Genomic DNA, 23,245 nt, shown 5'->3' with positions numbered 1-23,245 from the left:
CCAGCGTGTGTGTGTGTGTGTGTGTGCGTGTGCGTGTGTGCGTGTCCGTGCGCATGGGCAAACGGGGTTGTTCATCCGTCACTGTAAAGGGGCTCGGTCGGCACTGTTGCAGCACCCACTAAATATTTACCTTGTGCCGTTTAAATATAGATGCTTGTAAGCGTCTCCGCTCCGGGACCGCCGCAACCTTTAGCCGCAGGCGTAACGGTGAGGGAGACACGGGGCCACCTCCCGTCGTCCTCACTGTGGCTCCCGCACACAAAACCATCCCCCCGCAAGGACACGCTAATAGGAACCCGCCGCATTCTTATCAAAAGTCCATTTCCGTCCCACCGAAGGTTGTTTGGTGTGTTTTATCGCGGGATGGTGAGTCGGCATTGTGTAAAGGGCGGTAATGTATCTGTCATGAAGGGTGTACTTATCGGGTCGGACGTGAAACCGTAAAGGGGAATAAATGAGGAGACGAGAGAGAGAGAGAGAGAGAGAGAGAGAGAGAGAGAGAGAGAGAGAGAGAGAGAGAGAGAGAGAGAGAGAGAGAGAGAGAGAGAGAGAGAGAGAGAGAGAGAGAGAGAGAGAGAGAGAGAGAGAGAGAGAGAGAGAGAGAGAGAGAGAGAGAGAGAGAGAGAGAGAGAGAGAGAGAGAGAGAGAGAGAGAGAGAGAGAGAGAGAGAGAGAGAGAGAGAGAGAGAGAGAGAGGGTGGGTAGGGGGATAGATTTTGACTGCATTGTTGCAGTCATTGTTGAATAATTTAGATAATGAGATGACCACCTTTTTTTTTTTGGGCATTTCTTAGTTAAATGTGGTCCAATGAGACCATAGGTTAATAATCGGTCAGAACAATAAGATAATATATGAATGTTTTATTTGTTATTTCCTAGACCTCTTCCTTAACCCACACCACCCCTCCTCCTCCCCTACTTTCCTAAAACCAACAACTCTCTTGTACGTCCACTCCTGGCCCTTAGAAGTAGCATCTTAGCCTAGCTATCTGCTGTGTACGGTGAATGGGTTAACCTAGCAGTTGTTAGTGCTTGGCACTTGTTCTATAACCATCCGTACTGTACCGACTAGGGTATTGTTGTTTCTCTTTTTTCCGACGAATGTACTTACTGTAAGTCGCAAAATGTAATACATTTGGTCAGGAAAATTATTAAGGAGTGCATTGGTTGTAGGACTTATAGTTCACTTGTTGTGGTCCATTTCATTTGTGTTGGTTTGGCCGTATGTTTGTGGCATTAAAGGTTGGGTATGGGATTTGCGAAACGCCAGCAGATTTTGAAAATAAACAACTCAAATGGTCCTACCCCCTCTCCTTCTACGCTGACTCTGACTCCACCCATTCCAAGTACCTGGACGCGCAATCATGCACGAGTGAACACAGATTCGCGAGAGCGAGCCATTGGCTAGTTAGCTAGCTCCAGTAGCTACCGCAGGATAACAACAAACAGAAGCTTGCTCTGGGTCACAAGCTTTGAGTACGTGCACGAAAGGGTCGCGCGGGGAGCGGGGGAGGGGGAGTGCAGTACGACCGTTTGATTGACGTACTTACTGTCCAATGCAACTCGGTGGCTCTGGAAATCATTGGCTGGAGTTTTTCGAGCCCTGCCCGTTCCACAGATGATTAACTTGTTTAATTTTCATGTCAGTACTTCTAACTCAGTGGCTGTAAGTGGGTTATGATAAGGATTTCAAGTAATTTTGCAAAAATGGCCAAAAAAGCGAATTCCATACCCAACCTTTAAGTTGGCAGGATTATGAATAATTGTTGTTCTGTTTTACAAGCAAGGGTAGATTTGTGTTGAAATATAGTGTTTATTTGCAATGCTAAGCCAACTGCATGGTAAAAGCCTATTCAAACTAACTAAATGTGGACACAATTGCAATAGCTATGATCACAACAAAATTAAAAATTTGAAAATATATTTGTTCGACAGACTGACGCACTGTTTCCACTGTTTCAAGTTACACAAACAACATTTTCAACTTATTATTCTGTGTGATTATACCCGACATAATTGGACAACTAGCATTTATTCCCTCTGCAACACACTGCGTGTACCAATGTGTATTCAGAATTCTTGTCAGTCTCACAAGATGGTGTCACCTCGGGGCATCCACTGATGGAACTAGTCACTCACTGCGACGTGGAGAGGAAACAAACATTTAACCGGAGCATTAATCCTATTTTTGAACTGCCTGAAAAATCCTTTGCTGTCGTCACATTCCTGTCAATCAACTCCAGCCAGGCCCCACTCCAGCCCAATTTGGATTTTAACGACCGAGAGATTGAGTCTATCTACATCGTTAGCGTCCGAATGTCGCAAGTTGTCATGCTGTGTTTTCCTGTCGTCCTTGACCTTTTCCCGTAGACTGTTTGTCTGTAGATGAGATATTAATATTTATGGCTGTATTAACACACAATCCACTCACTCCAGCCCCTATCCCTTCATTGAAGATTTTGGTTACAGAACAGCAGACCAAAATAGACAATGACGGGTTTGCAACCTGCCAGCTCTCATTGACACAGCGGACGCGTGCGAAGAGCTCCCCATAGTTCCTTGACCCGCAACCACACGCTTTACCCACGCCTCACCCGTCGCCAGTGGGGAGCAGGGGACGGAACTGTGTGCCCTCGGTCAGACTCGCGCTCCACAGACTACACCGATCATGGATCCTGTTTAATTCATCATGTTTGTTGTTTGTTCCTTTGTGCCGTCTCACGTGTTGCATGATGAATAATTGCAGCGGCACATTTTCCCCCTCCGAGGGACAATGAGGATAGAATTTAAAAGATAAGCTGTTGGAGTATTGAAAGCGTTATGAGGTTAAATTAACCGCTCTGCGGCTTTTAGAAGAGCAGAGGGGGCTCAAAAGTCGGCTGTTTAACAATAAGAAAAGGCTTTGCGGTTCCGCAGAAATACAGAGTAGCTCTGCCCAGACAGAGGAGCTGTCCAGAGTGCTGATCTGTGACCTTCTGCCGGTCGCACGGGGGTTGGGGTGTCTTGGGTTCGTCACTAGCCTGTCTGTAGCCACATGACGGTCCGGTGCTGTCCTGCGCCACGCAGATACGGGTCAGGTAAACCCGTGCAGAAGTCGACGGACAGAAATAAGCACCGGAAGAGGAGACTGAGATCTTAAAACAAGCGCAGGGCACACGAGGACATCGACGCCCAGGCAAAGAGGAACATGCATGACAAACGGATGTGGAGCAAATACATGGAAAGAGTTAAAGTACAGTCAAACACCCTCGCTGGAGTTCGTCCCTACCGACTAGAAGAAAAAGAAAGCCTGCTTTTGTCGCACTAGTAGGAGACGCTTGTATACTTATGAGCTTTGGCGGTTCAGCTTTTCAAACTTTGAGGATTTGAGTCGAGATCTGAACCGGGATCAATCCATATCAATGCTATGTCACCCACTTACACAGTTTTTCATCAGGTTTGAGGATTTGGTATTCCTTTTGAAATTGGAAATGTAGAAAATAATAAGGAGGTAAAGATGATAATAAGGACAGAATAATCAGATGAGACAAAAGAATGTCATTAGAAGATCCCAAGTACTGGGGCAGGGAGGGGATACCGTCTACATTATGGGTGAGTCATTTCCAGAAATAAATAGAATCGTGAAATGACTATGCCATGAGGGCTTTCTCCTCTTTGACATTGCTCACCTTGCACAAAGGAGCTAAGCTACAGTGGCAGCCGTTTATAATTCAAGTCAAGGGCCTTGCAGAGACAAGAGACACCTGTAAGCAAAGAGGCACTCAGCCCAAAGAGCAGAACACCAAGAAGTGGGCACGGAAGAGACCTACAGGATTAATAGGTGGCTAGATTACAGGTACTGCACCACTGGCTTGAAGGATATACACCCTCCGGGTATGACACTCAACAGAGCTCTCCAGCCATGGGAAACAGAGCTGGAACCTTCCGGTTCAGAAAGCAGAAGTCTGTCCCAGTGTTCAAGTCTAGCACCTGGATTATCTAATGATCACAGCCCTGACATATGACCAGGAAATCTAGTCCCATCGGCTTAGAATGTTGGCAAATCGAATTGCAATCGCGATTTCAATTTCAGCGTCTAACATTCACAAAACTAATATAATCGAGTTTTTGATTTATTTTTTATTAAATGTTTGATAGAAAGTGCAGAAGAACAGCTGGATACATATCTGTACATTATTTTAGATTTGAACATTTTCCTTTTGACAATTTTGTGTATTTTTTTAAGGCGACATTTCAAAGTTCTCAGTTACAAAGGGTTTTTGGGAGAAACATGCTGAATAAATACATCATGTTTTCAAACTCATAAATAATAGTTTGAACTTTCTCCTGAAAAACGTAAAGGTACAGTGTGTAGTATGGAGGTCTGGGGTTGAGGTTGCAGATCAATCAACCAACTACCCCCCTCACCTCATCACGACCCTCCCTTTCCCAGGGCAGGGCACTCTACCGTGGTCTTTTCTTGCCTCTTGCCTGGTGCCAGTAGGTACTTCCAAAATTATGTCATCGCCAACGACAGCGTAGAGTAGCCAAGTGTCAAGTGATGAGGTTCTTTGGTGGATTTATACAATTTCTTTATTCTGGAAAACTATAGATCACGGCTTACAAATAAGCTGGATAGTGATTGGGAATGTTAATTGTTCTGCATTTGGGTACCGTTTTATGGGTAACGTTTGCTAGTGTTAGCAATGTTTGTCCACTCTGGGCTACTGTAGAAACGTGGAGGTGCGGCTTGGAGGGCTCTGTGGGAGGGGCCCCGCTCCCTATGTAGATGTAACCAAACAGTAAAACAAATCGTATTTTCATGGAATTAAACACCTAACGCATACATATTTATATTCATTTTATTTCAAGTGTGTTTAGGATTTGGGAAGGAAATACATTTTTGGTATATTGAAATAAAATAAAGCTACTAGTCCACGTTCTCGACAAAATATTCTATGATGCAGACTACTTTTGCTTTTACAGAATTAGCATTCATATGATCATACCATCCAGTAGCCTAATGATGACATGAACATCTGTACGACATGCACTAAGCTGAGAATGAAATGCTCAGGAGAGTGGAGGAAGGGTATTTGAGGGCTCAACTGAAATAATTAGAGATGATGGAGTTTGAGAGCTAAGGAGTTTGTAGCCCAGAGCGCTGCAGAAGTCTTCTCCTCCACAAGCATGTTGTACAGATCACACTTGAAGCTGTAAGGAACCAGTTTACCCCATTTTAATTCCATGTTTTGCTGCTACTGCAAAAACTGCAATGGGGTCGGCAGGTCATTATTTACCCCATGGGTCTCCGGTCAAAGTTTCATTATAATTGTGTCTGCGTACTTCTTGCTCGACCGACTCCTAGTGGAAATACAAAGGATTTGTTTAACGATAACATTTGCTAAAACTAAACTACATTTTGTAGAACTATAGTAATAGTAATTATTGATTTCGATCGCTTTTCCGCAAGTAAGGCCCACTCACGTACAATACAGTCGGAGAGAATTGAAGATAAAAAAACTATTAAAAAAAATGAATTATTAATTATCATTGGAAATGATCATTGGACCAACAAAATGTCAATATTCTGGTTGTTCATTGTGAGGTAGCCCGTCATCATTTAGTTTAGGCCAATAAGGGGCTGTTTCCCAATGTCAAGGAAGCATGCTCAACGGCCGCCCTTTTAAGGACGCTACGTCATCGAACGCCGACAAGCACTGTTCCAATGTTGAGGACACTCGAAATACGCCCCCTTTTCGGGTCCTTCGTTTTTGAGAATTCCGAGATTTTTCAAGGATGCATCGCTGCATCCTAGACGAGCCAAAACTACCCACAATCCTCTGCGTTCACTGGGCGGGTTCTTGAAAATGGCAGAGAAGTAGGCCTACACGTTCAAACGAAGTGAAGTTATATTAGTTTTCAGAAATATTTTGTGCCGTATTTCTTTTTATAGATTCATCATGTTAATGCAAATAATCAAGCCTAAAGGCCTGTGCCACTTTTCCAACGTTTTTGCAACTTAATGATACGTTGCTATATTTTGCATGGACGTATCTGGTGTTAAACACCACTGTCACCAATGTCACGTTTTTTTTAGAGTCAGCCCAGCAAACGGAGGCTTTTGTGCGCCTTAGGGTGGCGCACAAACATTTGTTTGCCGGTGGAAGGGATAGTGCCACTATCCAATGTTGTAAAATTAATGCACAACCGATCATTTGCAATGTTTGTAATTTTTAATGAACGTATATAATTGTATTTTATATGATATACTTATGTGTTCAAAGCACTGGTAGATTGTAGGCATATATGAATGAATGAATCAGATCATATATCCAAATAAATACACGTTTATCATCCCTTTCTTTGTCTTTTTCCCCCTGCATAATAGTAATCAACCGTACTGTAAATGTGATGCATGAATTAAGTTCTCAGACAATTTCACTTAGTTTTATAAAAATTGAATGGATTTTCCTTTTAATAAAGACAATTCGATCAACCACAACAAAGCTTTTGTGACTTCCCCAAAGAGGCTCCATGCGAAGGAGACATGACCGCATTCATAACAGACAAAAGTCAAATAAATATCGATCAGCTTGATTGCTGCCATGTTTTATTCATAAGCGCACATGTGTTTACAAGCGGACACGCAGTATTAAAAAGCGGAAGCGGAAGCGCTTCCACACTACCAAGTCGTTCCCAAAGTCAGACGTTACAAACGCTAGGAAGCACTCGAGCTAGGACTCTAGTCTCATCTCCAAGACTCCATAGGACGCGACTAGCAAGGACGCATCCGAGCAAGGCTGCAGCCTTCACTTTGGGAAACAGCCATAGAGTAGCATGAAAAAAAGTACCTTGAAAAAAAGTACCTTGAATTGATAAAGAAATCAATAAAAAATTTCAATCAAGATTTCAGCAATGGAACTATACCAAAGAAGAGAGAAATTGTATTATTTATTTCACCCAATTTCTCCAATATATATTTTTGATCTTCCTCTTGCCTCTCAAAAAGTTGAAAATAGCAGCCACAAGGAGCAGCCTCCTCTGAATTGTTTATCCCCTTTTCGTCAATTATGTGGTTTCTTCACCTGAGAGGTCTGTCTTTCAAACCACAATGAAAACAGAATAAATATAACCTTGTGATTGAGAGAGAAACACCTGCCTGGAAGTGTTATCTTTGTTGAAACCTTCGAAAAAGCTTTGTGTTCCAAAAAGCTTCACCATGGCTATGATACTATGCTCTATGTTCACACAATTACATTATTTAGCAGCCTGTACTGGACTTCTCTTCTTCACCAATCCACCATGTGAACCATGGTAAAAGCAGAACCCAGCGGGGATAGGCAAGGTTAGCCTCGTCACCACAATTGTTTGTGTCTGTCAGCACATGCCGAATATTTTTTTTATTTTCAGAAACTCATTCAGCGGCTGTTTGCTGAGATCTTCAACCCGGATTGTTATTGTTCAAAATACCGTTAAAACAGCTCTCAACCTTTTCTGACTCATTTGTTGTGCTGTTTTTTGTGTAATTCTGTAGCTCTTACTGCGCCGCTATTGCTCTGCTGCACCTGTCTTTAAAAAGAAAAAATCGATTTCGAGCGGTTCTATTTTCCCTCTTCATGACAGAAAATTCCTCGCCGAGGAGAAAGACTAATGGTATCGCTAATATGATTAGCGCACGAAAGTCGAACAGGAGTAGGGTTAATCATGCAAAAAGAAACGGAAGAGTAATGAGTCGTAATTGGTTCATCGCTGCATTTAATATTGTGCTCAAAAGGGATGGATTCTCAAAGGCGGCCGGTGAGTCTGTGTGGGCAACAGTTGCATCCCCTAACTGATGTCTCAATACATCCTCGATGTGTTATTCATGAGGGCCGGTCGGGGCATGCTTTCCAAGGGGGCCTTACCTGAGACTTATCTCCTTCACTGGCCTTTCTGTCAGGCTCACTTAGGATATGTGAGAGAGAGAGAGAGAGAGAGAGAGAGAGAGAGAGAGAGAGAGAGAGAGAGAGAGAGAGAGAGAGAGAGAGAGAGAGAGAGAGAGAGAGAGAGAGAGAGAGAGAGAGAGAGAGAGAGAGAGAGAGAGAGAGAGAGAGAGAGAGAGAGAGAGAGAGAGAGAGAGAGAGCGAGCCCTATAAATATGTATTTGCGCATACACATTTTGAATAAACTTGCTCCAGCCGTTTATGTTCATTTACCATGCTAATGAGGTTAGAAAGGTTCCACTTTGATTCGCCCTGCCACTGATTGATAAATCCGTTAACGACCCATGCACCTCCCGACGATATTTGTCAAGCGCTAAATGGCACAACGGCGTGTGTTTTGTAGCCGTTGTCTTTCCCCCCCTCTTTTTTTTGGTCAACATTTGTCTTTTGTCCGAAATTGATGACCTTTTACGCCAGCCCACATTTGTTCTTTATCTGAACAACAAGGGAGACGGATACGTTTGACCTTCTGCCGCTGATGAAATGGCATTTGTAGCGGCAGGCAGCAGTAGCGGCGACGCCGAACCCCTCCGTGCTGTCACCAATGTGCTTGTGCGCTGCTGTAATTCTCCCCCACTTTCGCTGCCACCTCTCGCCATCGAGGGAGCTGGACAAATAGATGCCTCTACACTGAGTGGCTGTGGCATACAGAGTGTAAGGTGCTGGGGCCGGGCGTGTTGATTGCTGCTCCCTGGTAAACTGTGCTTTTATCAATCGCTTTATTTTGGCCTCTACATCTTTGCTGCTGCCACTCGGCGTGTGCCAGATCAAATGAAATGGCACCCTGCCCTGAAAGCAGGAAGCCTAACTTTACTGATTTGAAATGTGGTATTTATTTTGGTGTGCATGTTCTTTCCACTCCAATTATGTCACTTCAATTATTGGCCCCTTTTTTTTTTACAATCATGGGTTAACAGTTTGCAGAAAAATCTTGCTAGTGGCCGGAACACTTTATACGAGTATTCAAAACGGGACTTACCATAATTGGGATGGTGATTAGGCTAATTCCATAGTCTAACAATGACTGATTAACTGTACCGGCACACACCTGTGTCACCTCCAATTCGCTTCAAATTTTCCACTACAAGCGGAAGGGGAACACAAAGAACAGATTTTCCATTTGACGGCAAATGAACAAATCACTCCAGGTGTGTTTTATTATGGAGCCAGAATGCACATGACACAGATGTACGCAGGTGCAGTGACTGAGTTGTCAAAAATTAATTAGAATGAATCACCACTCTTTTCATGCAATGGCCGAAACCCCTTTTCGGGCAATTTGTAGTGCTTTATTCCATTCACACAAACATGCATTACAGCAGGTAATTACAATAGTGCCGAGTGGTCATTACTTTGCATGATGGAAATGCACTGTAGACCCTTGAGATCCCTTACAGCAAGAAGCCAGGGGACGCCGTGGGGATGAAAAAGCAGGCTGTCCAGGAGGTTCTACACTGGTGTAAATATCGAAAGATTGGACGGCTAAACTTTAGGTGAACCTGCAGCCCGGTTGTCAGAAGGACGTCCGTCAGGGGCTTAAGCAGGCGGTTGCCACTTGATCAATAGCAGGTGTCGGAGGGACCGAGTTTTTGTGTGCCATTATAACTAATAGCGAACACTGGACTGGATGTCACCTCTGGGGTTGTTGACGCAGGACGCAGCCTCCTCAGGACTCTCCGTAATGAGCGCTCAGCAAGAGGTGGATAGAGGGAGAATAGCACTGCAGCTCGCGCCATTGATCAGCGGGGGCTGCTCGGCGATCTAGCCATACATAACCCATGGTTCCGATATTATGGGCTGGATATTTATGAGATCCCTGACACGAATGGATGTAGCCTAACAATGGTATGGTATCGGAAGTCATTTTAAGACGTATTACAGGAATATCTTTGCATCAGATTTAGGTTTCTTATTAAAGTCTACCTTTAGCCATGCTTCCAGATCTACACCGTGTTATTCCGATGTGAGGAATGGCCTTCATGTTCCAAAACATATACGTGTTCTCAATTCATATTAGGGTGACTGGGATAGTAACTTGGAATGTTGCATAGGCCTAGGTGGATCTAAGGAAATACTGGGGTACATTATATAAAGGCTAGCATGCCTTGAAGGTAATTGCCGTTGCTAGCATAAGAATAAGCATGAGCAGTTTTGAGGGTTCCTTAGCAAGACATGCCCTTAGCCCTAACCGCTACTGATGAACCGATTTGGAAGAAGTGGCCTTGTGTGGTGGGATTCCTGTCGCTGAGTCAATGTGTGTGCGACAGGAAGGATCTTTGGTATTAACTTTAAAGTCCTGTGAGTGGGTGTCAGATCTAGAAAAGCACCATAAAAGTATATTCCTTTTATAGGCTAATAACATCCGCACTCTGAGAATAGACATCATAACTTGCCTGTCTCCAAAGAAAATGATGTCCATAAAGACATTTTAATCCTTTTAAATGGTGGACATTTTTTTCCAGAAACAAGAAGTGGTGCCATCATTATTAAATGTTGCTCTTCATTTTCGGTCCCTTAGGGTACCTTTTTCATTCCTCTGATTCATGTTTTCCCCCACATCTGTGTTGGGGGGCAAAATGGCACTTAAATGCAGCCCTGGTAAGATTGGGGCTTTCCCACAATGACCATGTGGACTTTGCCTCTCTCGCTTTTGAAGTAGCCTCTCGCCCACTCAAAGAAATCTACAGAAAAGCAGTCTCTTAGCCACCTTATCAGCCATTATCGAGATGTGGAGAATCAGATGTTAAAATGTATTTTCATTGAATATAGATTTTAGAAAAGTACTGAAACTGCACATTTTAAAATGGAGACAAATATATTTTTCATAACTTTGTTAGCAGGGCATTGAAAGTACAATATTCTTTGTGGTGGATTCTTTAAAATATTCATTCTGAATGGTTCTCGTGGGGAAGGCAGTACACTGGTTCAATGCAGCCACATGCTTCTGCTTTGTCACGATTAAAGCTAGATTTAATTTGCTTCACTGTTCATTATGTGCTGAAGAGCAATCTGCCAAAAGAATGGAGGAAAATGTGTATTAAATGTGTATTAAAGCGTTTTGAGAAAAACCTTCAAGGCAAGCAGGTGCCATTTTCCATGCTAAACAATAGTGCAGTTGTAGTCGTATACTGTTTAGCATGGCATTTCCTGTATTAAGCAATACATAATAGTAAAACTTGGATTTTTTTTTATTACCCAAGGCCCTGGCAAGAAAAATACTTTTCTAAAAGCTGGGCCAAAAGCTAGACGTAGCAGTGCAAAACGAGATGTTTTGGTTATAAGGACAGTGCCAAATCAAAGGAAACGTTTTAATTGTAACATTGAATTCAACTCAAGGCAATGTTAGGCTATAAGGAAGAATTCACCATCCCATTTCTTCCTAATCGATCCTGAAGCAGTAGAAGGTTACGATTTCTTATTTAATTCCACATCTGTCATCGTCAACTAGCTTTCCGTGACTTTCATCAAAATTAGATTAATCAAAATGCAATAGAAAAAGCCATAGTTGCAGCTTGGACCACCTCGTCTGTGTGCTATAATTTGCGGAAATTACACTGCTCCATTACAATTCCAGTGACATTGGTATGAATAATGAAAGGCCGGACGTAGAATGCTGCCACAGCTGGAGAGTTCATTGATTGTTGAGCACAGTTGACCTATGTCAAGCTCCATCTGTTCGCTGTCGCTGAGATGCACGGTGCCTTGCTTCAGACGGCTGATCCAACCTGCTAAATAAGGAAAGTGCCAGGGAAAACGTTGACAGCGCTGGCCAAGCAAACCGGATGGGATTCAGCAAGACAGGACTAACAATTTGTGCTTTTAATTGTTGGGTTGATTTTAACTAGTTTTGAAGACACACTGACTTGGGTCATACGTGAGGTTACTTGGTCCGGTGGTTGGGAGGAGTGGTAATGATTTTGATGTAAGCTGCACAGCTAATAGGGTTACAAAAATGTTACACAAATGAGAGTGAAGAAGTCAGAAGTGAAGCAGCATAAAAAACAGGGCAAACTAAAGAATTTGTCCGCAACAATGGAATAGTTTCACTTTGTACTACACTTTATATTTCACTTCCAGATGTAGTGCAGCTCTATCTATGCAAGCTTCACTGCCACAGTCCGACACTCCATTTCCACAGTTTCATATAGTGCACGTTTAATATATGATGTCACCAAGTACGATCGAAACACATTTTCTTTGATATACAATCGTGTATGCATGCATGTAGCATGTTTGCTGCAAATATGAGGGAGGAGTGATTACTTTTCTCATTATCTCGTTTTGGTCAATTTAAGATTATGAAACGGTCTTTCATGTTAATGGCTTCATGCTCTTGCAGCATTTAATATTGACTAGTTTATGGTCCTAGTTTTCACATCTCAATGGCGGGGGTGAAAAAAAAAAGATCACCTTAATAAATCACATCTGGTTGGTTCCAAGTAGCGTGTTGGCGTACGCGCTGCAGCCTCAGCAAATAATCTATATTTACTACCGCCCGTTTCCACAGGAAATTGCCTGGGTAGGGTGAGGCAGCAGTGGGGAAGTCCCTCCCTAAATCTCCAACGAAGTGACAGTTTAGAAAAAAAAGAAAAAGTGTGTCTTTGACATGTCGCGCGAGCGCATCCTGTCGGTAATTCTGCCACACCAGCCGCGGCGGTGTGATCGCGACACTTCAAAGCTGTGGAAAATGCTCTTTCCGTGGTCATCTTTAAAAATCAGAGGGTGAATAATTGTGTGGGGGGGTGGGGGGGGGTGGGAATGGGAAGCGTTAGATGCACTGTGTAATAACCCCATCTGTCATGGAGCGATGGGAGGGACGAGGGAGAAAGAAGAGTGGAATCAACTGTTGAGTCATTGCATTTGCTTTGGTTTTATTACATCACACAGAACTAGGGCTCGGTATGGAAATGCATATGTGGGTGTCTCTGGGAGTCTGCAAGCATCCCAGAGTGCACGGCTCGCTCACGGTGTGTGTACCATATGGCAGAGGTCCCAGAACCTCCTCTTTCCTCTTAATCGGCATGTGAACTCCCACGCCACATATTGTAATGTGTACGTTGTGGACCGCGCGTTGATGAAACATTGTTCCACGTTTCTGAATGTGGTTGGAGGTCTCGGGCCTTATGAGGGGGGCCGGCACTTTGCATTGATTCATGGATTGATTTTTCAGGATTTCTGCAGGACTCAAGTGACCTTAGAGAAAGTGAGGACACAAAGTAGGCACTCGTATGGTCCTCTTGTCTGTGTTGAGAGACGCTAATCTACCAATTCGGACAGCATTTGTTTCTCAGGGTGACGGAATATAATATTTATACGCCTCCTACGTTTCCAGACGACTTTGAATTCATGGAAGACGTGTGTAGAAGCGATTCACAACCACAATATACAATTCAATTGATAACCACAAGCGTAGGTAGGGAGCGAATTTAGGAATGAGCCGGCACTTCAATCAAAGTTTCAATGTTTTGCGTGCAGCCCCCCTCTTCCCTGTCATTATTCTAGTCATGGAAGGAAGCCAGCAACAGCAGGACTGAGGGAGAAGGCTTATGGGCGAGCCTCATTTATCTTCACTACCACGTGACGGAGTGGGTTCAAGAGCCTCATTTGAAATTGGTAAGCAGCCTGACATATGTTCTGTGAACTGTTGCTTATTATAATGGGGGTGTACTTGACGTGTGCGCCTTGTGAGTCTAAGAGAAATGTGTTGAAGGATCTGGCTTGAAATGCATGAATTGATTAAAGTAATTGATCGAATTAATTACAATAACTGTAATTGAAACAATGAACGTTGAGCTTTGATGATTGCTTGTGTTGCATATGTTTCTCAAAAGCAACATCATCTCGTCTAGTCGAACTATCATTTTTCATTTAATTGTTGAAATTGCCATTGTATCGATTTAAAGGCAAACATCCTATCAGTCACATCCATGACCATTTCATGCCTGAACAGACTATGGTTCTATAGCCTCTCACAGGAACAATATGGCAGGGAATGAGCAGTACAATATATCATTTCTGTGCTATTAGCTGTTTACAAGGTAATTATGCATTGTAATTGCTATACATTTCTCAAAGGGTCTTCCCTGCAAGCATTGCTTTGAGTCTAATGAGATATTCACTATGTTCTCAGTACCATTATTGCTTAGATTGCCTTGAAATAAACCATTGTTGATGACGAAAACAGCAAACGGAACAACAACAATCTGGTTGTAACCAAGCATAAAACCTGACTGCAGAGGCGGTTTCTAATGCAGATTGATATTTACTAGCAGGGTTTCGCTCGGTGGACAGACACGGGCTACTTGGTCATAAATGTATTAGTAACTAATGCAGTTATTAGTTACTCGATTTCTGCCTTGGAGGTAGGGTAACCCTTCAACTATTGATGCCATTGTTTTTTTAAACCTGTGGTACGTGCACCACCGGTGGAACACCAGAATCCTTGATGGGACACCGGTGGGTTCTGCATGTGATTCGTAGCATTTTATTCTCGAAATGGACGAAAATTACTACGACACATCAAGTAATATATATTTTTTCAATCTATTTTCAATAGATGATTGAAAATAAATATATGACAATCATTGTTCGGTAAATATAGTATTATGGCTTGTTATTATTTCGAGTGTCGCTTTGTGCATTCCATCAAATGTTTTCCATTGTAATTTTTCAATGATGATTTGTGTTGATTTGTGTTTGCTGAATAAACACACATGCTGACTTTTGTCTTACCACTTGTTCCCACTCCTTCAGCCATAATTATGTTTAAAGGGGGCACTGGCCTCTTTGAAAATAGCCACTGCATATGTCTTCATGTTGTTATTTGCTATTAAAACAGTAGGAGCCGACGTCTGTACTTTGACTGGACGTTAAAGTATCTATCCTATTTGTGATGTTGTATTGCCTTAAGGTATAGCAGTCTGGTTTCCATTTACATGGACAGGCTTAATCGGTGATCAGTGAACCCAATGCTGAGAGGGTTAGTGTTAGGGTTAGGGTTAGAGGAGATCTTTACCTCAACATGCACATGTCGGGCATGTAAATATGCATATATATCATTCATATTTTATAATATTCTACTATGTGTATTGGAATGCAGGATAAGTGTTTGAAGTCTGGACCTGCAGTGCCTTCCTGTGAGGCTGGCACTGCATCTCAATTAGTGCAGCGTTATAGCCATTTCGCTTTCTGATTGGTTCAAATTGGCTAATTATTCTGGCACCAATTTGAACCAATCGTAAACAGCGGTGGCAATTATGTGATTCACCAGGAAGAGGGGAGCCCTCCCTGAGCGTTTCTGATCAGTGTTTTCCCGTTGCTCAGTCGGATCGCTTTGCGGAGCTCGAAGTAAAAGAGACTTGGTTTTCGTAATTCGACGAAAGGAGAGCTTTTCTCGCCTGAGCCCCAGTATTTATTGATGTTTTGTGTGTTTACCCCCGGTTGTGCTCACACACGTTTGTCGATCAAACAACCTGACGTCCCATTATTGAGCCGATGTGTTTATTCGGCGTGGCTGGGCTGCCTCATTGTGGCTGCTGAATGATGACACTGTTCACCCGATATATTGAACCGCCAGTCTGCTTGTTCCCTTCAAATCTCTTGTTCCTCCCCTCGCTCCGCTGACTCCCGGGTAGAGCCCCGCTTCTCTGAAACGGTCCTAACATCACGGTAAGCAGGGCAACTTTGTTCGTTCCTAAAAGGGGGAAACCTCCCGAACCACAAAGTGTTGAATTTATTTGGATTTTCATATTCTTACATGGTTTGGACCGTATTTATTATCTACTATTTGTACAGCAAATGTATTTGTTACATACACAGTCGTTATGACATACTATTGTGATACTATCGTGTTACCAAATGTTTGAAAACTATCTTTGAATACGTTTGTTCTGAGGATCCATGTCGACGTTGGGAACCGGTATATTGTAAGGTTTGCAGACAATGATACATGACGATAGTCCTCCGTGTTGGCATGCAGGAGATCCCTCCCTGACTGTGTGTGGAGACGGCTGGTCTAACCCGTGCACATTGATTGCTCAATATGAGTAACAGGTGTGCAGCCCGTCCCAACCTCAGAGTCCAATCAGTCTGACTCGGGCCAGATGAGGCTGCTCAAACCAGCCACCACACACTCTCCACAATGTTTTTATTATATCTTCCGTCACATGCGATTATTATATTACCCTTTTTGAAGTTGTAGATCGCACATTAAATATACAACCTAAACGTGAGATACCCGTTTGGTTCACAGACCTTTGCGCGTCGTATATATCTATAAAAACGGCAGCCCCCAAAAACCACAGCAACAAAAGGAAGCAAAGGCATTTGTTCGTACACACACTGGTTGGACATTTACGAGGCTCTCTACACTGCCTGAGTCAGCGAGCCACGGCACACACGGTATCGACAATGTACAGAAAATAGGGCAGGTGGGAGAGTTAAGGATTCACAGCCACCCATAAAAGAAAGACAGAGCACCAGTGATTTACATTGGATTACTTGGAGAGCAGACACTTTTCCTTCCTTCTAGCATAATATGCAACAGTGCAAGTAGAGTTGGGGATGTGATGGCTCTCTGATGCGTTGTCTATATGTGGTGGCCATCTGTTCATAAATATTCCTCAGCGTTGGCATTTAACTTGTCTTTTTCCACTCTAAACATGGCGAGTGTAATCTCGAACCGAACAACGAATGTCTCCTGTTCTGCGAATAATGACTAATGTTGATAAGCAGCAGGCCCGCTGATTTAGCATGCTAAGGGTTGGACAGATACAGAAAAGAGCCATCATGTTGAGTGGGCCAGCAGGAGAATTGTAATGTATTGTGGCCGTCCATTACTGTGTTCTTCTCACGTAATAGACGTGCAATTAGTGTGTCTTCCTGGCTTGCAGAGTGGCTATTTCAGACCTACTACCGTGCAAAATTGCCACATACGTTCCTTCTTAAAGCACCATGTGAGAATTGTTTTCCCGTATGCCGATGGGACATAATATAAATCAAACAAGCCACTATATAATAGAAATAAACATCACTCTACATTTCAATGATATGTGGCGGCACATACCAGATTGTTCCAATACATCCAAGTGTTTTAAACATAGACCTACGCTCAAGTTAACTTTGGACTTTCAAGGTAAGACTGGGGCCACCGTGATGCTTTAAATAACAAGCAAACAACACCTTTAGCTTTGTCCACATGCTTGTTCCCCCTTCTGATTGCCTTTCGCTAATGAATGCAAAGATCCGACGCAAGTGATTAATGGCAAGGGCAGGAAATTAAAGCCTGCTAACAAGGGGTGTCATTGTCCCCTAACTCGTTCCTCGGTTACCTGGGACAGGCCTGGCCATTTCTTAATTACTCCAATCAGTACTGACGCACCATTCACACATCCAGACAAAGCGAGCCACAACAAGACAACTCCTGGAACCCTGTGCACAGATAAGCGTTGACTTGATGGTCACATGACCGGGCCTCTGGGGTGGCAGATTAAAAGATTCTTAACCTTGTCATGGGGGAGACGGTGGGTTTGGCTTGAGGAAAAGACTTGTCTAAATGTAAATAAGTGGAGCATTTCTCTCCCCCGCTTGCCTCCCTCTCTCCCAGCGTCCCTCCGTGTACTTTCAGCTGTAATGGATAACACTGCCAGCTGTGTAATTACTCAATGTCTCCCCTCTGGACTGTTTTCATTACTCCCTTTAGAATGTGTCTGGGTGTCAGAGCAAAGTGGCTTTCACACCCCACCCCCTCACCCTACGATCCCCAGCTCTCCCCAGCCCCTCTGTCCTTTCCTGCTTCCTGCTCCGTTTCTCTTCTTCCTGCGTCCTGAAGGAAAGTGACGGACCGTGCCGGGAAGTTTAGGCTAAAGTTTTGAACGGTCTATCCCTCAGCCTCCGCCGTCCGCCAGAGCGCTCAGCTGCCCTTTCACGTTTCAGCCATTCGGTGGAGCCGCCCTGCTCTCCGGGCCCATCCCACTCATAATCCGTATTATCGCAGCGCTCCGAGTCTAAATATCTTTGACCGAGCTGCGCTGGAGCTGACCTTCGATTGCATGTGCAATCCCAGTTTCTGATCTCCTCTTTGTTTTTTCGGAAATCGGTTGCCATGGTGAGTTGAACCAAGTTCAACAGTTTTGTTTTCGAGAGATGAAAGTGAATCGCGGACCAAAGGTTGCCATGTCCAATGGACTCCTAATCCTCAAGCGATCAGGAGCGTTGCATTCGATTTGTGTTGTTGGGGCGGATTAAAGTACATTTCAGTAAGGAAGGCAACAACCAGCCGTGCAGCTCAGCATGGCACCGAACCTCACGGCACGGGGACAGCGACGCCATGCTAACCCCTTGCCTCGTGTGTCTTCTTTGACAAGGCGTGACCGTGATGCGCGTAGCGTTTAATTGCTTGTTATGGATTATTGTGGGGCCAAATGGAAAAGTGGGGGTGGCTTGGCACACACACTGCAACAGTAGAAGCACATACTCGAAATGCCTCCTTACTCAAAATCGTGCCATTCTGAATCAAAAGAGCTGCAAGTTAAATCCCACCGTTCATTCCCATCATTGCATGTCAGAATGTTCTACTAAGAAGTGTGCTTGGTATGCAGAAGCGTCATTACGTTTCTGACAGACACACAAGCCAGAGTAAGTCTTGACACACACATTTTCAATTCCAGGGGTGTGCTCTCACCCTTGCACTATTGGCTATAAACACTTGGCTGCCCCCCCCTCAACCCTCTGGGATTTCTTTATTTATTTCCCTATTTTGAGGTCAGGTATCTCATCCAGATGATGAGATGTCTACCCACCAGGGGGAAAAGAAACAACATAGGTCTAAGCTGTATTGACCTGTGGGTGAACCGTATCCCAAACTGTACAGATGGTGAAATTCTTCCTGAAACAACTACCATCATACCATCACATAACGGCAGCTTTCAAAATGTAATATCCCAGGCATGTATATTTTGCCAGATCTGTGGACTGGAAAGCGATGGATACATTATTGCGTTGCATCTCATGAGATCAACAATCAATGTGCTTCACAAGAAAGTCCAAGCCTCCTCTCCTGACAAGGCTAACTCCCTTCTCCACAGCCACTATAAGATTCAATCCTCTCTACCGGCAGAACTGTCAGGTTCACCGCCGCACCTGCTCCAGTCAAGGGCACGCTGCAGCCAACGAAAGGCACATCATCCAACCAGCAAGGGGTATTACCACCTGTCTGCTTCTGTCTGTCACCAAGCAGACAATCTCAGCAACTTCACTAGATATGTCCATCAGGTGGCCCTACCTCAATCACAAACAAATCCTCGGTGTGACGAGTATAAAGCACCAGGTGTACTGTGGCCTCCTCCCTCTCCGGCCCAGCCAGGACTCCTATTGTGTGGATGTTGTGAAGCAGCCACCGCTCCCATTAATCATGTCTGCTTGCATTTTTTATTTATTTTTTTTGGTTCATTTTTACATCCGCAGTGGTGTGTGTTGCAAAGCTCATAAATGCTAATTAGGTGCATTAATTTGTATGCGCACAAACGCACACACACAGCTATTATTTATAGTTTTCAGACTTCTTAACTTTTCCCTCTTTATTTTGAGAATTCAGATACCATTCGATCATGCCCTGGTGTGCATCGCCTTGAGATGCACAACAGGCAGAATGTATTGCTTTTCTGCTTTTTTTTTTAAAATCCAATAGAAAAACATTTGAGAACAACAATTTGTTGTTGTTCTGAAATGTTTGCAGGTGATCTCTCGGTCGAGAGGGGGCACGCCATGTCAAGCCTTTAGAAGTACAGGTATCAACCAGAAATAGAATGAAAGAAAAAACAAGAGAGAGATAGAATGCAGGACTTAATAGCCATCACAACACAAGCGCAGTGAGTGATCCTTTTAGGATCTTTTGATACTTACTAAAACTTTAGTAAGTATTAGGTTGTTTTATATGGTAGTAGTAATAATATGGATGATAATCGTCGTTATCCATCAAATCAATACATTCTTCCCGTATGTTTTGGTGAAAGAAAAAACTTTTATCCAAACGTCTTAAAAAACAATAAGCCCATTAATTTTTACCGCGGGTGGCCACAGTGGGAATGGAACCCCTAAACCTTATGGAATAAATGCCATGAGCTACAGAGGACCACGATATATTTTTAATGGGGGAGTTCTATAAGGGGTCAACATAGGATTTATAACTTCCAGAATGCCCTTGTTAAAAGCCTGCCAAACATGTGGCCTTTAAGACCCCTTACCACTCCGACCAGAAATTAAAAATATCCACCCCGGGCCAACGCTTTCAGGAGTCAAACTTCGGTCCCTCTTTTTCTGGCCCAGATCTGTTGCTAGTGTATGTTCTCTTGCTCTTCCTCTCCCTTTAACCGGTATAAAAACAGAACTGCATATGTCCTTCCCCTAAGGGAAGGCAATCTATACGGAGCGCAAAGGTCCAGAGAAGGGATTCAAAAGCCAAAGTCTTAGTGCACACTATTGGCCTATACATTTTTGATGCCTAATGACACTTTGTGCACCAGACCCATTATCTATGCACAAACTCTTCCTTACAGCTTTGCTTACTTGTAGTAAGCAAGTAAACAAGCTATTTATCTTAGCTAAACTAACTGCAGCCTCTTTTTTTCATGAGTCGTTTAATGTTGATATTGTGTGCCTAAACAAATGCAGCGGCCAGTGGCACTTGCAGGTCATTTACTTCTCAAGATGCTGTCACATTATGCTAAATTTGGGCTGACTAGCCGAAAAGCCCCTGCATGACACTCTCCCCTGTTTACAGGCCATTTACTGCTGATATCCAATGTCGTGCGAAAACAGGCAGTTATTTATAGTTTCTTTAGTGCTTTTGTTGTCAACTCACATCATTATGTATGGATTTGTTCCTTTCCCTCCATTCAGTTCTCCTTACCAGCCTTCTTAACCTTCGGTCCATTACCTTGCATTAAAAATAACTTTGCACATTGCGGAACCCTACATGGATGAAGTTTTCATTAAACACGAACAAAAACATTGTTGTTTTCATGTTCCACTCATTTGTGATAGGCCATCATCCAAACTGCTAGCTTCGTCAGATGGGAGGAAACTATAGAGATGCATTGCCGCATTTAAAAAGCTGCTATTTCTGAAAAGTTCATGCAGCCCATGCAATAGTACCACCACCAATAAATCGCAAATGGAAGCAGAGTTGCTAAGCAGAAGCAGCGAGAGATAGGGCTGCAAGGGCATTTGGCTCCATCTGACAGTGCCTTGTAAGGTTAAACGGCCCGGAGACATTCAGGCAGACAGTCGGATGGAAAGCCTGATTGGGAGTTTGAAATAAAAGCGCATAATCAGATTCAAAATAAAAAATGCTAAAACTGACAGCAGCTAGCCCTAGTTTTGTGTTTGTGATTTGCACTGATGGATGCACATGCATGCAGAGTCTTGTTTGCACAAATGGGATTGGGTGATTTGAATCCTCTGTCAGGATTAATGCCAGCCGTAGATTTAAGATTGTGACTGTCTGGGTTTTAGGGCTGTGACTAGCAGAAGTGATTACTCGGTCATCCCCATTCTTGACGAAATATGACACGAGTTCATTCAATGTATGTCAACGTCAATCTAGCCACATCAAATAGGCTTGTCTTGTGTCAACAATAATAAAGAGCACATTCTCCTAAGACTGTCAAATGTGGCAACAATTAAAATGGAGAATATTGCCTCCTCAAGGTTGCCTGTGTATCTTTATTAACTCATGGAGAGTGGCACTTGTGACGTGTCGTGAAAATCAAGTTTTACGTATGCTTTTCTACGGGTGTGAAACACATTCTGATTCCCTTAACAATAAAACGAAGTATGCTAACTTTGTGTTTCGACAGGGTAATTACTCGGTGCTGCCATCTTGACGCTGCATGTTCAACGGTCAACGGGGAGTCTCTTGTTGTCTGAGGGAACCTCACACCCCAATCGAGGCCGGCTTAAAAAACGGATCCCCCAGCGTGTGTGGAAAGTTCCAATTATAACCGGCTATGCTAGCTTTTCAGTCAAGAACTGCATGGATGGAGGTGGTGGGTGGGTGGTCCTGTGGATACCAGAGGAGAATGACAAAGGGGGTCATCACTGGCTCACCCAATTACCCCAAAAAAAGAGTCAGAGGGTGGAAAGAAAGAATCCATCAAACACACAATTATGGAGGACATGGGACTGCCGACGGACAGCCTTGTGTCAGGCTGGGTGAGATGCACCCACGCTCCGCAGTTGTACAGAAGGACGACTACAATGCAGGATGGTTCAGCCCCCGTCTGGCTGTTAAGATGCATAGTGAAACGGGGTCAGGGCGGAGGAGTGGCCGGTTTCTGACGGCGTTTAGTAAACGCTAATGATTGTGATCCCTTCGATTAGGAATGCGACTCAAATGTATTTATTTGTGGTGACTGATTGATGCAATATCATTGTTGTAAAGTGTGATACTCGTGATTTAAAAATATAAAACGCCGCCTTTTTGTAAACCCGAGCAGTTCAGAGTGCAAGCCTTAAGAACGGAGTTGCATATGAGAGCGTTTCACTTGTACATTATTGAAGCTTCAAATATCCTCAATGGCTTCCTGGTTCTCTTTGCTGCTTCAGCATTCATTTTAAGTGTGGGATAAACTGGAGGAAATGCTTGAGGGGTCTATGAGGGAGGGGCTTGAAAAAAGGGGGAAGGGCTTGAGGCAAAAGGGAGAGAGGGGCTTGAGGTGAATAAGAGGGAGGGGCTTGCTGTGTATTGGAGGGAGGGGCTTGAGGGGAATGGAAGGGAGGGGCTTAAGGTGAATAAGAGGGAGGGGCTTGAGGTGAGTAAGAAGGAGGGGCTTCAGAGGAATAAGAGGGAGGGGCTTGAGGTGAATGGAAGGGAGGGGCTTGAAGTAAAAAGGAAGGAGGAGTGAGGTGAATAAGAGGGATGAGGAAGGATTCTAACATTTCCCTCCAATCTGACACCTACAAAAAAACATATTTTAATCGTTAAATCTATCCTGTTGATGCTTCATTGAAAGTGGGCCCTAATGCCACATGATGTGCTACATAATTCATTCTGTTGTGTTGGCTGGCACCTCTAAAACGCCGATCCCGACGGGAGGACAAGCAAAGGAGAAGTGCCTTTACTCGTGCCACTCGCTTTTCTCCTCTGAATCCAGGGAGTGATGGTATGTCATACCTGGGCGATTTCAACCACAGTTGTTTTTGTGTTGTTACTTTGCCATTGAGCGGAGTGGCTCTCAGCATTGGGTACACATTGAGTGATTGTATAGCACTTTAGACGTGAGT

General features: G+C 43.7%; 1 long non-coding RNA gene across 2 annotated transcripts in view; it reads left to right on the top strand.

Moving 5' to 3' along the window:
- Positions 1–22,590, top strand: part of LOC130373866 (uncharacterized) — a 34,633-nt gene extending 12,043 nt beyond the window's left edge. For both annotated transcript variants that reach the window (XR_008893551.1, XR_008893550.1), the window contains one exon: positions 21,820–22,590. This is a non-coding gene — a long non-coding RNA (uncharacterized LOC130373866). The remainder of the gene's footprint in view (positions 1–21,819) is intronic.
- Positions 22,591–23,245: the final 655 nt, after the last annotated feature.

Source organism: Gadus chalcogrammus, chromosome 20 (assembly GCF_026213295.1).
Source record: "Gadus chalcogrammus isolate NIFS_2021 chromosome 20, NIFS_Gcha_1.0, whole genome shotgun sequence".
Classification (NCBI taxonomy): Eukaryota; Metazoa; Chordata; class Actinopteri; order Gadiformes; family Gadidae; genus Gadus; species Gadus chalcogrammus.
Note: the sequence above shows the minus strand (reverse complement) of the source record. Positions and strands in the feature narration are given on the sequence as shown.